The following is a 12,226-nucleotide window of genomic DNA, read 5'->3' as shown; positions in this document are numbered from 1 at the left end:
GACAAAATGAATACTGTTAAAGAAAATTTGGTGATAAAAACCTTAGGTTGAAATGTTAGGTTTAAAATTTTAGCAATTCAACTTAAGATCACAGAAAGTATAAGCACATTGGGGATTTTAAGAAAAGACTCCCAAATTCTGCTTCACACTTACTTCCACATTCTAAAAGAATAATTCTTTCTACTATAATGTCCTCCCTGCTGATGTAAACCCTTATTTCATGGTTTCATGGATGAAACAAGATGATAATTCACATAAATGGGTTTTAAAATAAGATTCTTACTATTCAAAATAAAATAAAACTTACATGATTTGCATTAAATTATTTAAAAATTTATCAAAATGTTGAACAGACAGAGAAGCCAGATCACTTATTTATCTTTCTTGACTACCTAAGAGCACAGAGAACACATCACTTACAGTGGAAGGGGGGCCTGAGGCCAAGGCCTGCCGCTACCCTAACTTGCAGTGTGAAGTCAGACAAACCCTTAGCTTCCTTGGGGTTCTGCTTACTCAGCCATAGAATTAAGTAGGGCATGGTCTAGGTGGCTTTTAAGGAGGTTCTCAACTAAAACAATCTAGGTTGGCTTCAGACCCATTTTGAGCAGACATTTAGGGTGATAAAAGAAGTGGTTTAAGAAACAGGTGATAGAGTATTTTTACCATTTGTACCATCATTCAGTTCAAGAAAATATTTAACTGAAGCTTTCATCTGATGGCTGCTAAAAAGCAAGCAAATGAGACTTAAAACAACAGCATTTTTAATTAAAATGTAGAAAAGCCATGCCAAATTTGGGTAGAAAAGTAATGCACTAACACATTACTACAAGCAATTTGGATTTCTTGCTCCTAAATTTCAAGAGCTGTCTTTCTTGTTGGGAAAATATCAGGGGAGTTGCACAATTCAAGCCATTTGATAGAGATTTATTGAAAGCTTACCACTAAGGCAACTTCAGTGAAATTGTTTCAAAGAGAAAGGATGCAAGAGATTTAAGCTTAGATAGGATTTTTCTTTTTCTTTGCAGAATAGAAAAATGATCCAAAGAGAGTAATGGCTTCTCATTTCTCATCCTCTAAGAGGAATACTAATATTGCTTTTTGAGTTCAACACATTGACTTCATTTTCAAAATATATTGTTTTATTTCCTCATGCATTAGAAACTTAATAAAATGTCAGGCATATTATTTCTTTAATAAGACCCAAGTCTTCCAGGAACAACCTTGAAAACTACAGCTGGAGGAGGAGACTTTAGGTATCAAATATTAAAGCTTTCTCCACAGGCACAGTTTGCTTTGATGTTTGGGTTATTGAACACAAACTCACTAGACAATTTTTCTTCTACATAATTTATTTCTGTCCCTAAAAGTTTTAGCTGTGCTTTTTATTTTTATTTTATTTTTTTGATGAACACTCTGACTCCATCTTGCACAACTTCTTTATCAGAATCTCCTTTTGTCTTATAATACATTCAGGCTTCTCTTTAAGAAGCTATTTTGTCTTGTTTACTGCTGAAGGTGTCAAGGTGAGGGTGGTCTGGGTGAGCTGCAGCTTCTTGGTCATAGCCCAAACAGTAGCCTACAGTATCAGAGCAGATATATTGGTCATCTATCACTCCCGTGGCTCTGAACAAAGCTCAGTCACCTCAGTCTCTCTCCATGGACACTGCAGGTGCATTGACCATATTGGAAAGTTTATGATTATGGATTCCTTTGTTTGTTATTGGTGTACTGAGATAGTTCATTTCCTCTTGAGTCAATTTAGGCAATCAGAATGCTTCTGGGAATGAATGCATTTCAACTAGATTATCTAATTGGTTAACCTACAATTGTTTATAGTATCTTCTTATATTTCCTTTCATTTACGTTTGGTTGGTAGAAATGTCTCCCTTTCATTTCTGATTTTTATTATTTGCAAATTTGCTCTTTTTTTTGTCAGTCTAGATGAAGGTTTGTCAACTTTCTTTGATCTTTTCTAAAAATGACATTTGATTTGGTTGATTTTCTTTTCTCTGTTAAATTTATTTCTGCTCTAATCTTTATTATTTTCCCCCCCTCTGCTCTTTTTGGGTTTAATATACTCTTCTTTTTCTAGGTCCTCCAGGTGTAAGCTCATTACTGATTTAACTTCTTTCTTATATTTTAATGTAAACATTTATAACTCTACATTTCCTTCTGAACACTGCCTTTATTGCATCCCATAAGTATTGGTATATTGTACTTTTTTCATATGTTTTAAGATATTTTCTAATTTCCCTTATGATTTCTTCTTTTACTCATTGGTTACTTAAGGATGTGTCATTAATTTCCACATATATTTAACCTTTCCAGCTCTCCCTCCATCAGTGACTTTTAGCTTCATTCCATTGTGTTTGATGACAATATTTTGTAAGATTTCAATATTTTAAAATTTATTTAGATTTGTTTTGTGACCTCATAGATGGTCTATCCTATAGAATGAGCCATGTGCACTTGAGAAAAATGTGTATTCTGCTATTTTTTGATGAAATGCTTCTTATATGTCTATTAAGTCAGCTGTGGTCATGGTATTTTTCAAGTCCTCTTGAAAGTCTGGCTAGATGTTCTATCTATTATTGAAAATGGTGTATTTAAGTCTCCTAATATTAATGTAGACTCATTTATTTCTCTGTTCAAATATGTCAGTGTTTCATATTTCAGGGGCCTTGTTGTTAGATACATATAATTGCTATATTCTGGAAGAATTGCCCTTAAATCAATATGTAACATCCTTCTTAGTCCTTTTAACTGCTTTGGCTAAAATTCTATATCCCCACTCGCTCTTTGTTATTATTTGGATGGAATATGTCTTTCATCCTTTCAGTTTTAACAGTCTTGTGTCTTTGACTTTAAGGTGAGTTGTATTCAGCATATAGTTGGGACCATTTTCCATTTTGTTAATCTTTGCCTTTAGACTGGAGACCTTAACCCATTTACATTTAAAGTAACTGCTGATAATTCATGACTTCTGCTATTTTATTATTTAGATTTTGTTGAACTTATACCATTTTTTGTCACTCAATCCATTACTACTGTGGTGGGTAAATTTCATGTGTCTACTTCTCTAGGTTAGGTTGTCCAGTTGTTTGGTCAAACAAGCACTGACTTGATTGTTATTGTGGGGAAATTTGTGAACTTAAATATTCAGTAAAGTGGCTCTATCTATGGCTTATTATATCTACAATAAACTAAGGCAATTGATTTTAACAATGAGAGAAGTCTCATGCAATCATTTGAAGGCCCTAAAAGGAGAACTGATTATTTCAGCAGTCATGTATAAGAATTTCCATATCCACTTCACTCAACCAGCTTTGCCTAAGGAATTAATTGAACATTTTCATTAGAGTTTCTAGCTTACAATCTGCTCTGTAAATCTCAGATATGCTTGGTCCCACAGTCATGTGAACCAATTCTTACAATAAATCTGTATTATGTTTCTGTCAGTTCTGTTTCTCTAGAAACCCTGATTAATATGTACATTAAGTTGATATTTTGCAATGAATGCTTTAAAATCTCTTTTGTGCATTTATCTCAGAAATTTTCTTTATGGTTGTCCTGGAGCTTTAGTTAACATACTAAATCTGTAAAAACCTTGTTTGATTAGAAGCTAACTTAACTTCAATAGCATATGCAACTATGTTCCTCTATCTTTCCTTTATCTTTCTATCACATCACCTCTGTATGGTCACAAATTGCATTTTTATACATTGTGTGTCCAAAACCATATGTTTATTTATTTATTTTTTAGGCATTTCTTTCTTAGAAACTGCAAGGAAGTGCAAAGTGGAATGACAAACGCAAAATACAAAAGTCCAGTATTTACATTTTCTTCTTTAGTTCCTTTACTAGTATCTTTATTTCTTCATTTGCCTGTGATCCACCATCTTCTGTCCTTTCCTTTCAACCTGAAGAAATTCATTTGGCATTTCTTGTAGGTCATATTTATGGTAATAACTTCCTCAGCTTTTGTTTTCCTGGGAGTGTCTTCATTCCTTCCTCAATTTTTCTGGATATAGAATTCTCGATTGACATTTTTTTTATTTCAGCATGTTAAATATATCATGCCATGGCCTTCTTGTCTCCCTGATTTCTGATGGGCCATTGGCCCATAATCTTACTTAGGCTCTCTATACATGATGTGCAGCTTCTCTCTTTGAGATTTTTTGTCTTTAGATTCAACAGTTTGATTACACTGTGCTTGGTGTGGGTCTCCTTGAACTTATCCTGTTTGGCATTTGTTGAGCCTCTTAGATGTGTATATTCAAGTGTTTCATTGAATTTGGGAAGTTTTCAGTCATCTTTGAAATATTCTTTTTGCCACTTTCTGTTTTTTCTTACCCATCTTAAATACCCATAAGTCATATATTGGTTTGCTTGATTGTTTCTCATAGGTTTTTTAGGTTCCACTCACTTTTTTATATTCTTTTTTACTTTCTAGCCCTTAGATTGAATACTTTCGATTGTCTTATCTTCATTTCACTTATTTTTTTCTTTGATGAGCTACAATTTATTATTAACACCTTTAGGGAATTTTTCATATCAGTTACTGCAGTCTTCTACTCCGTTATTTCTGTTTGGTTCCTTTTCTATGCTTTCCAGCTCATTATCAAAATTTTACTTTTGTTTATATATCCTAATTTCCTTTAGTTCCTTTTCCAAATATTCTTTTAGCTCTTTGAGTATACTTAAAACAATTTTGTAAAAGTCATTGTCTGCTATCCAAGGGCTTATTTACTTCTTAGATGGTTTCTAATGCTTTTTCTTGCTTTTTCTGCATCAGGCATCATCTCCTGTTTTTCTCCGTGCTTTGTAATTTTTGTTCCACACAGGACATTGCAGTGTTCTAATGTGTTATTGCTGAAATTTAGACACTATGGTGTCCTATCCTCAAACTTATACCTGTCTAATGTTACGGCATTCATAACAGAACAGAACTGAGATTTCCTTGATTATGTAAAGCTAACAATAACAACAAAAGTATACAGAAAAGAAAAGAAAACACCTTTCCCTGGCTGTGAAAATTGACCAGTACAAGTGTTTTCCTTCAGAGCTTAGCCATCCTAAAATTGGGTGTAAAGAATAGCCTTAGGCAAGTTATAGAATCCTCCTGTTCTTTTTCTAAGCATATGTCTTGTCTATGCATGCATGTTCTTAAAAATTCTCCCATTTAAATGGATCCAGATATCCTTCTTAACCCTAGGAAATTGTCTTTTCTGCTTAGCCTGGTTGTTATATTATATCTCTTAAAATCAGTAATCTTTTGTCCTTGGCAACAGTGATTTGATTATTTTCTTATAGCATATTAATTTCTCTGAAGCTACCTTTATATGCTGCAAAAGTTCTGAGGCAATAAGTGTCCTGGTTCAGTCCATCAGGCTGCCCCAGGCTCACTGATATAGACATTCATGTACCATCACATGTGCATAAGGAATGCTCTGGTTTCTCTGAAGCTGGGAACAAGAATCTGTACCATAGTATGTAGACCAGTTCCACAATGACACATGTAGGAAGGACCAGCAAAGGCACCCAGAAATTTTTGTACTGTTTTTTAACTTGCTTTTACTAGATTTGGCACTCACCCAGTTACTGCAAGCCTTTAACCATTTTCCAGATATCTGAGAAACAAGGTTCTGCCTATTTTTGGTTTTCGTTTAATATGTTATGTTCTCTGAAAGAATTTGTGTGAGAATGGTGTTGCCTTCCCTTTTAATTTTTAGGGCAATTCACCAGTGAATTCATCTGGGCCTGGAGTCTTATTTGTGGAAACGTTTTGAGTTAGATTAATTTTCTTCAATAGATATAGAATACTTCAGATTCTATTACATTTTCAATTTTAATTCTGTTTCTTCTTTAACTTTCTAAAAATGAACTCTAGATGTTCACTCAAAACCTCCATTATTCCTTTTTATTTATTAATCACAGTCAGTTTAAATCCCTGTTTGGATAACTCTTCAACATCTGAGTTAACCTTCGATCCTTTTGTATTGATTGTCATGTTCCTTGGTTCCAGACAATGGGTCTTGTTTTTTAGTAGCCTCATAATTTTAATTTGATGCTGGATGTTGTAGCTGAAAATTCAAAATGTGCTCGATGAGGAAATCACCTCAATCTTCTTAAAACTATTTTTATTTTTTTATGTTTTGCTATGACAGAGCGATTTCAATTTTATCATCACTCTTGTGATTAACAGAAGTGTTGAGGGAATTCAAACCCCCACTCACTCGGCAAGATTGAACTTTAATTTCTGTCTCCAGTTTATGAAATCTCTTCTTGTTTCCTTAGCCTTCTTGATAATGTTTTCTACTAAGTTACTTGAAGTTTACATGTGAAGTTTAAACATTAACTGAACATTTGAGGGGGAAATGGAATTCTAACACAAATTTGGGCCACTCTCAGCAAGTTTTGTGTCGCTCTGGCCACTGCCAGATCCTGTGCCAGAACTCCATCTTCTCAACCCAAAAAGACTATTGTTGTCTCCTTGGCCTCCATTCTACATTCCCTCTACCTCCCACAGATAGAATGTGCCCGCAGGGGAAAATCCTTGCAATGATATGGACCACAAGAAGCTTAACTCAAGGTCTCAGGCTTTGCAGTTCTTCCTCTTTGGATTGGGGTCCAGTGTAATCAAACGGTTTTGTCTGTCTGTCTATCCATGTATTTGTTTGGTTTGGCCAGGCTCTTGTAATTCTTTTTAGTGGGTAAATTAGTCCAATGAAAAACCTTTGTGACGAAAAACCTGAACATAGCACCTGCGCACACTCATGGTTCCTTGCATATAAAGACTTTTGATATTGTAATACTTATATTTTTTTTTAGTTTAGTTTACTTTCTAAGTCAAAGAAACTCTTCTCCTTTTTAAAAAACTATAGTTATCATTCCTATTTTGTGTTTTATAATATTATTATTTTACAGCACTTGGTGTTTTACATCATTGTAGAGAGTATGAATCATTTCTTTATTCTGATGTTGTACTCTAAGGTATTTATACTTGGAGGTACTCTAGTATATTAAGAAATTGTCTTGCTAATTATTAATTTCCAACCAGGTTTTTAAAGTATGTTAAATTTTATTAGATGTATTTTGGCAGTTATTAATTTGTTCAAAACGATTTTTAACCAATTGTCAGATATATGATATGATCAGATTTTCTAATGCAACCCAAGAGTCTCCAAACTGCCAATGTCCCTATGGTTCCCCTTAATTTTTAAATAATGTAGATATTGACAAAATGAGCCTTGGCAAGATATGGCCAAGTTTATACAATCTAGGGATTACATAAATATTTTACATTTTTAAACGTTTAAAAGCAAATCAAAAAAAGGATAACCTTTTGTGAGAGATGAAAATGATTGAAGTTCAAATTTCAATGTTCGTATCTATGATTTTCTTGGAATACAGCCACAACCATTAGTTTACATATTCTATGACTGCATTCATGGTGCAATAGTAACTTTGAGCGGTTGCAACAGAGATCGTAGGGATCACAAATCCTAAAATATTTTCTATCTGCCCAGAAAAAATATGCCATCTCCTGATTCACAGGTCATGATTCAGAGTGCTAGACCCAGAAGGCCTAGGGTTCAAGTTCTAGCTCTTCCTCACTAAATGCTGATTGTGTGTATTTTTTGTACAAGTTAAAGTTACTAATTCTCTGGGTACTTTTACTTCATTTGTAAAAGAATGGTGGATAGCTGCACCCACTTTCTAGATTATCATGAGGAATAAGTGAGTTCATTCAAAAAGCATCTAAAACATTGCCTAAGATATAGAAGGGCTTAATTAATGTTGTTGTTATTGTTGTTGTTTTGTTGTTTGAATCTCTATCGTTTAACAGTCTCCTGCCAATCTCCATCAGTGTAACAGTTTGGGTGCAGCACTGCGTGATCTTCACCATCAGTTTGAATTCATATATTTGCTCTCTCAAAGTAGTAGACTGATGAACTCACTATACTGAACCATCTTTCTTTCTTCTTTTTTTAACCTTCATTTTTCTTTAGATTTGCCAATGTGAAGTTATTCTGTATTTTAAACCAGTACGGAAAATTCGACCAGAGTAGAGTGATTGCACTAAAGACAATTCTTCAACTTTAGTTTAAGACATCAGTGTCTTAGAAATTTAATATGCCATTTCTTAAGGAAAGAGTTTTCTTTCTCCCTCTGTCCCAGTTTTGCCCTTTATTTATTGAGCTCTCTTTTCTCATTTGGAACATACACTTTCCCTATCTGAAATCCCTTAAAACAATCTCTTACTCCAAACTTTTCATTACTGTTTAACTGCGTAGGTAGGTGTGTGTGTGTGTGCATGTGCTAACACACTATATGACACTATTTTATGCTCAGCTATGTTCAGTAGGCCTGATTGGTCTCAAACTGTCAATGTAGATTTCGTTAAGACTTATTAAATTACTTTTACCAATTAAAGGGGACCGTCACTTGTGTTAAATGCTGTCCCTCCATCTGCAAAAGAGTGTAATTACCCCAGATACGTTGTTTTCCAAGTTGCAATGGTCATCTTTCTGATACAGTAAACCATAAATAAATTATTGGATAAACACTATTTGGTCTTGTTCTGCTGAAGATATTTATGCGTTAGAATTTTACTTTGGTTTGATTTGCATTCACACTTACAAATAAAATCGCTTAGTGTTTTCTTTCTGTTGCTATCTTGGAATCTTGGGTATTCAAGTTTCAATTTATAATGTAAATATAATCATATCATTTGTATTAAGGAAAACCAAATAGTATGAGGATTATATTCATTGAAAGTATTAAAATCTATCTATATTTCCATGTCTGAGTTTAGTAGTACTTTTTTCAGAGATAATTATTGGACAGCTTTATATTTTGCTGGAAAGGCAATTAATTGACTAAGAATAATGATTTTTAATTACTATTTATATTTCAATTTTAATATATTTCAATTTATTTAATATGAATTGTATGTACACTATGTTTAATCGTCAAATTTAGGCGCAATATTGTATTATATATATTATATTGTTTTGGGTTGTGTTTATCATCAGTTTTTCTTGAACCAGCTATTCTTTGTTTTTATCTTATTACTGTACTCTTTATTCTCAAAATATGAGGACCTTAGCTACCTTCACAAAGCTCTTCCTTGTCACACAGGCATGATGACTCACCGCTTTCCCTCTGGCCAAGAACTCAGCCCTTGAATTAGAAGCCTGAAGTGGCCACACATAAATGTTAATGTTTTCTATTAACTTCTTGCCTGACCAGCAAGTCTATTTTAGAGTCACATTTCTGCTCTTCCTATGTCAACATTTCAAGCACCCTGTGAGATCAATTAAGCATCTTTTCTTTCAGGGCAATGTTGTATGCTTCTATGCATCCCATGAGTAGGAAATGAGAATTGAGGGCAGAAGTCAGGTGTCAACAGCTCATCTTCATCTATTTTACTTTCTCCTCTTTAATTGTATCAAATATATAATAGTTACTTAAATTAACATCCACGTCACCATCTTGCTTTCTACTCCAGTTCATAAAAATATCAACAACATATCTATTCAGACCAGTTTATTCTTTGAATGTATGTATATTTTTCCATAATCCTATGCCTGGCAAATATTAGCACTCAGTTCAATCTTGATTTAATCAGGATTCTGAGCACAAGGTTGTAATGATGTTTATCACTAAAGTAATCATTACATTGATTAAGTGCAAGACTTCTGAGTTAAAAAGGAGTAGGCAGGTCTCTTTCAAACTCATTGATCAGTTAAACTGGAATTTTGCAAAGAGAAAAGAGCACTTATCATGCCTACTTATTTATCTGCAGATATGCAAAATCAAATACAAAGTCATAATTTGGTCACTAAAGATAGAATTTAGCAAAATGGAGAAGAGGGGAAAATTTGAGTTAACTAAGAATCTTTAACTGAAAATCTCTAAGATTCTTAGTTAAGCAGGGCATATAATGTAAGCATGACAAATTATTTTGTTGATGCTTCAATGTACTTTAAAATGCAAAAATGCTTTATCAACATCATTTTGAACCACATCATTCAAATCAATGCAATTTCTTCTTATTTGAATCATTTGAAAAGGTTTGGTTGTAGAAGAGGTTGGAATTGATGGATTACATTCAATAATTGTTTGCTTGTGATAAATTTAAATTTATTCTGTACTGTATATCAGCAGTTAATATGGCTTGCATGCCTAATCTTCAAGGGACATCTTTAGTAAAAGAAATCAAAACAAAATAGATACCCTGAAGGGGATATCAAGCTAACATACGGGAGAAAATGATATATTCATGCAATCAGAGATCTAGTAGGACCAGTCGTAGACTATGCAGTTCATAATGCTTTAGGTTTTCCAATTTCTTACACCAGAATGTGAAGTCATAGTGTAAACATAGTACAGACAGCACATTCAATAAGACATTTTAAAGTCCCATCTCATGACCAGCTATCATTTCAAAGTTGAAATTACATTTTGCACTTCCATTCCTGTAGTCAGCATTCCCAGGTTTAACACTCATTAGTCTCACTCTTTAATCTCTTCCTCCTACCCCTATTTTCAGGAACCAAATTGCAGTATCAGGGGACAGTTTTAAATGTTTATCACATTCTGGGAATCCTGATTACACTTCTTCATATATTTTTGCTTCATGCAACAACTGCAAATTGTCCAATAGATAACGCATAAAAAGTAAACTCAAGAAAAACAAATGCTTGAATTCATTGTTAATGTCTCTTCTTTTTTATTCTTTTAATGTGATTGATGTCTTGATTCTATTAATCTCACTTTCAAACTCATAACTGCAACTCCATATCTGTTGTTGTTGTAAATAGTCAAGCTTTTATTCCTTGTTTCTCTTCAGCTTTGTTATATTAGCTTCCTAGCCATCCTTTTACACCTGATATTTTGTTCTCTCTCAAATTGGCTTTTTCTGTTCTTAATAGAAGACTTATTTTAAATTATCTATTACAATGTTAACCCTCCTTCTTAAACACTTTTCATAGCTCTTCTTCCTTAAGGAAAATTTTCAAATGTATCAAGATTGACCATTATTAGCATATTCATTTCCTCACTTAGTTCTTTAAAAAATTTTACTTGATCAGAGATAATTGCAAGATCAATAAATGTAATCTAAATGATAACCGCCATATTTATTTGTTATTTCAAAACTCCTTACTAAGGTTCATACTTTTATCACTTCTTCACATCTACTATTCTAATCTCTGATTATTAAACATTGTTCAGATTTGAAGAGTTTACATCTGATGTCACATTGTTTATTCCTTTTCCCATCTGCCAGTCAGAAGCGAATAATGTTTTCTCTGTGCTCTGACACTATATACTTTGTAGTGTTTTTGTAATTACTCATATCACACCGTTGTATGTATGTATGTTCGTGTGTTGTGGGCAAACTTGTTTGTAGACTGCATGAAGAAAAAGTATTTAATCACCTTGCATTTCCTATGTCCTTAATAATATAGGTCTATACACACATACACATTTATTTAAAGAAAAAGAACAGAGTTCAATTTAAAGATACCACAGCCAAATATTTTAATTTTTGCTTAATCAAAGCACATTTCAGCCACATATTTAATTTTAGCGATACATACAAAATTATATCTCTCAATAATAATTCATGCTAAAACTACCTAGTTTTTGACTGCACAGTGACAAATCCTGTTTAAAGCTGCTTCCACTGAACAAGTATTGACCTAACGTTGAAAATAAATGGTGAGAGTGATAATGCATTTCTGTAGTTCGCACTTTCTAAAGTATGTAAATTGCCTCTTCAAGATGTTGTATTCAAGGCTACAAACTTCATCTGTATTCTATGAAATATAATGTGACCAGCGAGTGAATTCTAATTTTCTCTCGTGTCACTCCACCCATGGCAATGTGAGCCTCTTCTTGACCATTTTCATGGTAAACAATGCTGGGATCATACGGTGCACAGTCTGTTTTCTGGCTTTCTCATCAAGGCTAGAAACAGAGACTCCCATTTTAGCTTTGCATAAAGCTGAAAACAAGCGGAGTTTGCACTTATGTCAAAAGGCAATTCATAGAATAAAACGTAGCTGAAATGTGTGAATTGTGATAAGAATGGCCTCTTGCATATCAGAAGCATTTTTCACATTTATACTGCTAACATTCTTTTCCCACTATGGATGCAAAAATGTAAAAGAAATGAAAGTTTATGTTGGTATTCAATTAGAATTATATATGAGGA

General features: G+C 33.3%; 1 protein-coding gene, 1 long non-coding RNA gene and 1 pseudogene across 4 annotated transcripts in view; 1 reads left to right on the top strand and 2 right to left on the bottom strand.

Annotated features, from left to right (window-relative positions):
- CDH9 (cadherin 9) overlaps positions 1 to 12,226 on the top strand; it is an 87,134-nt gene that overhangs the window by 10,963 nt on the left and 63,945 nt on the right. The gene's annotated exons all lie outside the window — the stretch shown is intronic.
- Positions 1 to 12,226, bottom strand: part of LOC143646162 (uncharacterized) — a 56,325-nt gene that overhangs the window by 28,845 nt on the left and 15,254 nt on the right. The window lies entirely within an intron of this gene.
- On the bottom strand, positions 1,257 to 1,606 carry LOC143646355 (iron-sulfur cluster assembly 1 homolog, mitochondrial pseudogene; annotated as a pseudogene).

The sequence above is a fragment of the Tamandua tetradactyla genome, chromosome 9, assembly GCF_023851605.1.
Source record: "Tamandua tetradactyla isolate mTamTet1 chromosome 9, mTamTet1.pri, whole genome shotgun sequence".
In the NCBI taxonomy this organism is placed as follows: Eukaryota; Metazoa; Chordata; class Mammalia; order Pilosa; family Myrmecophagidae; genus Tamandua; species Tamandua tetradactyla.
The sequence above is the reverse complement of the archived record's forward strand: the minus strand, read 5'-3'. Positions and strand labels throughout refer to the sequence as shown.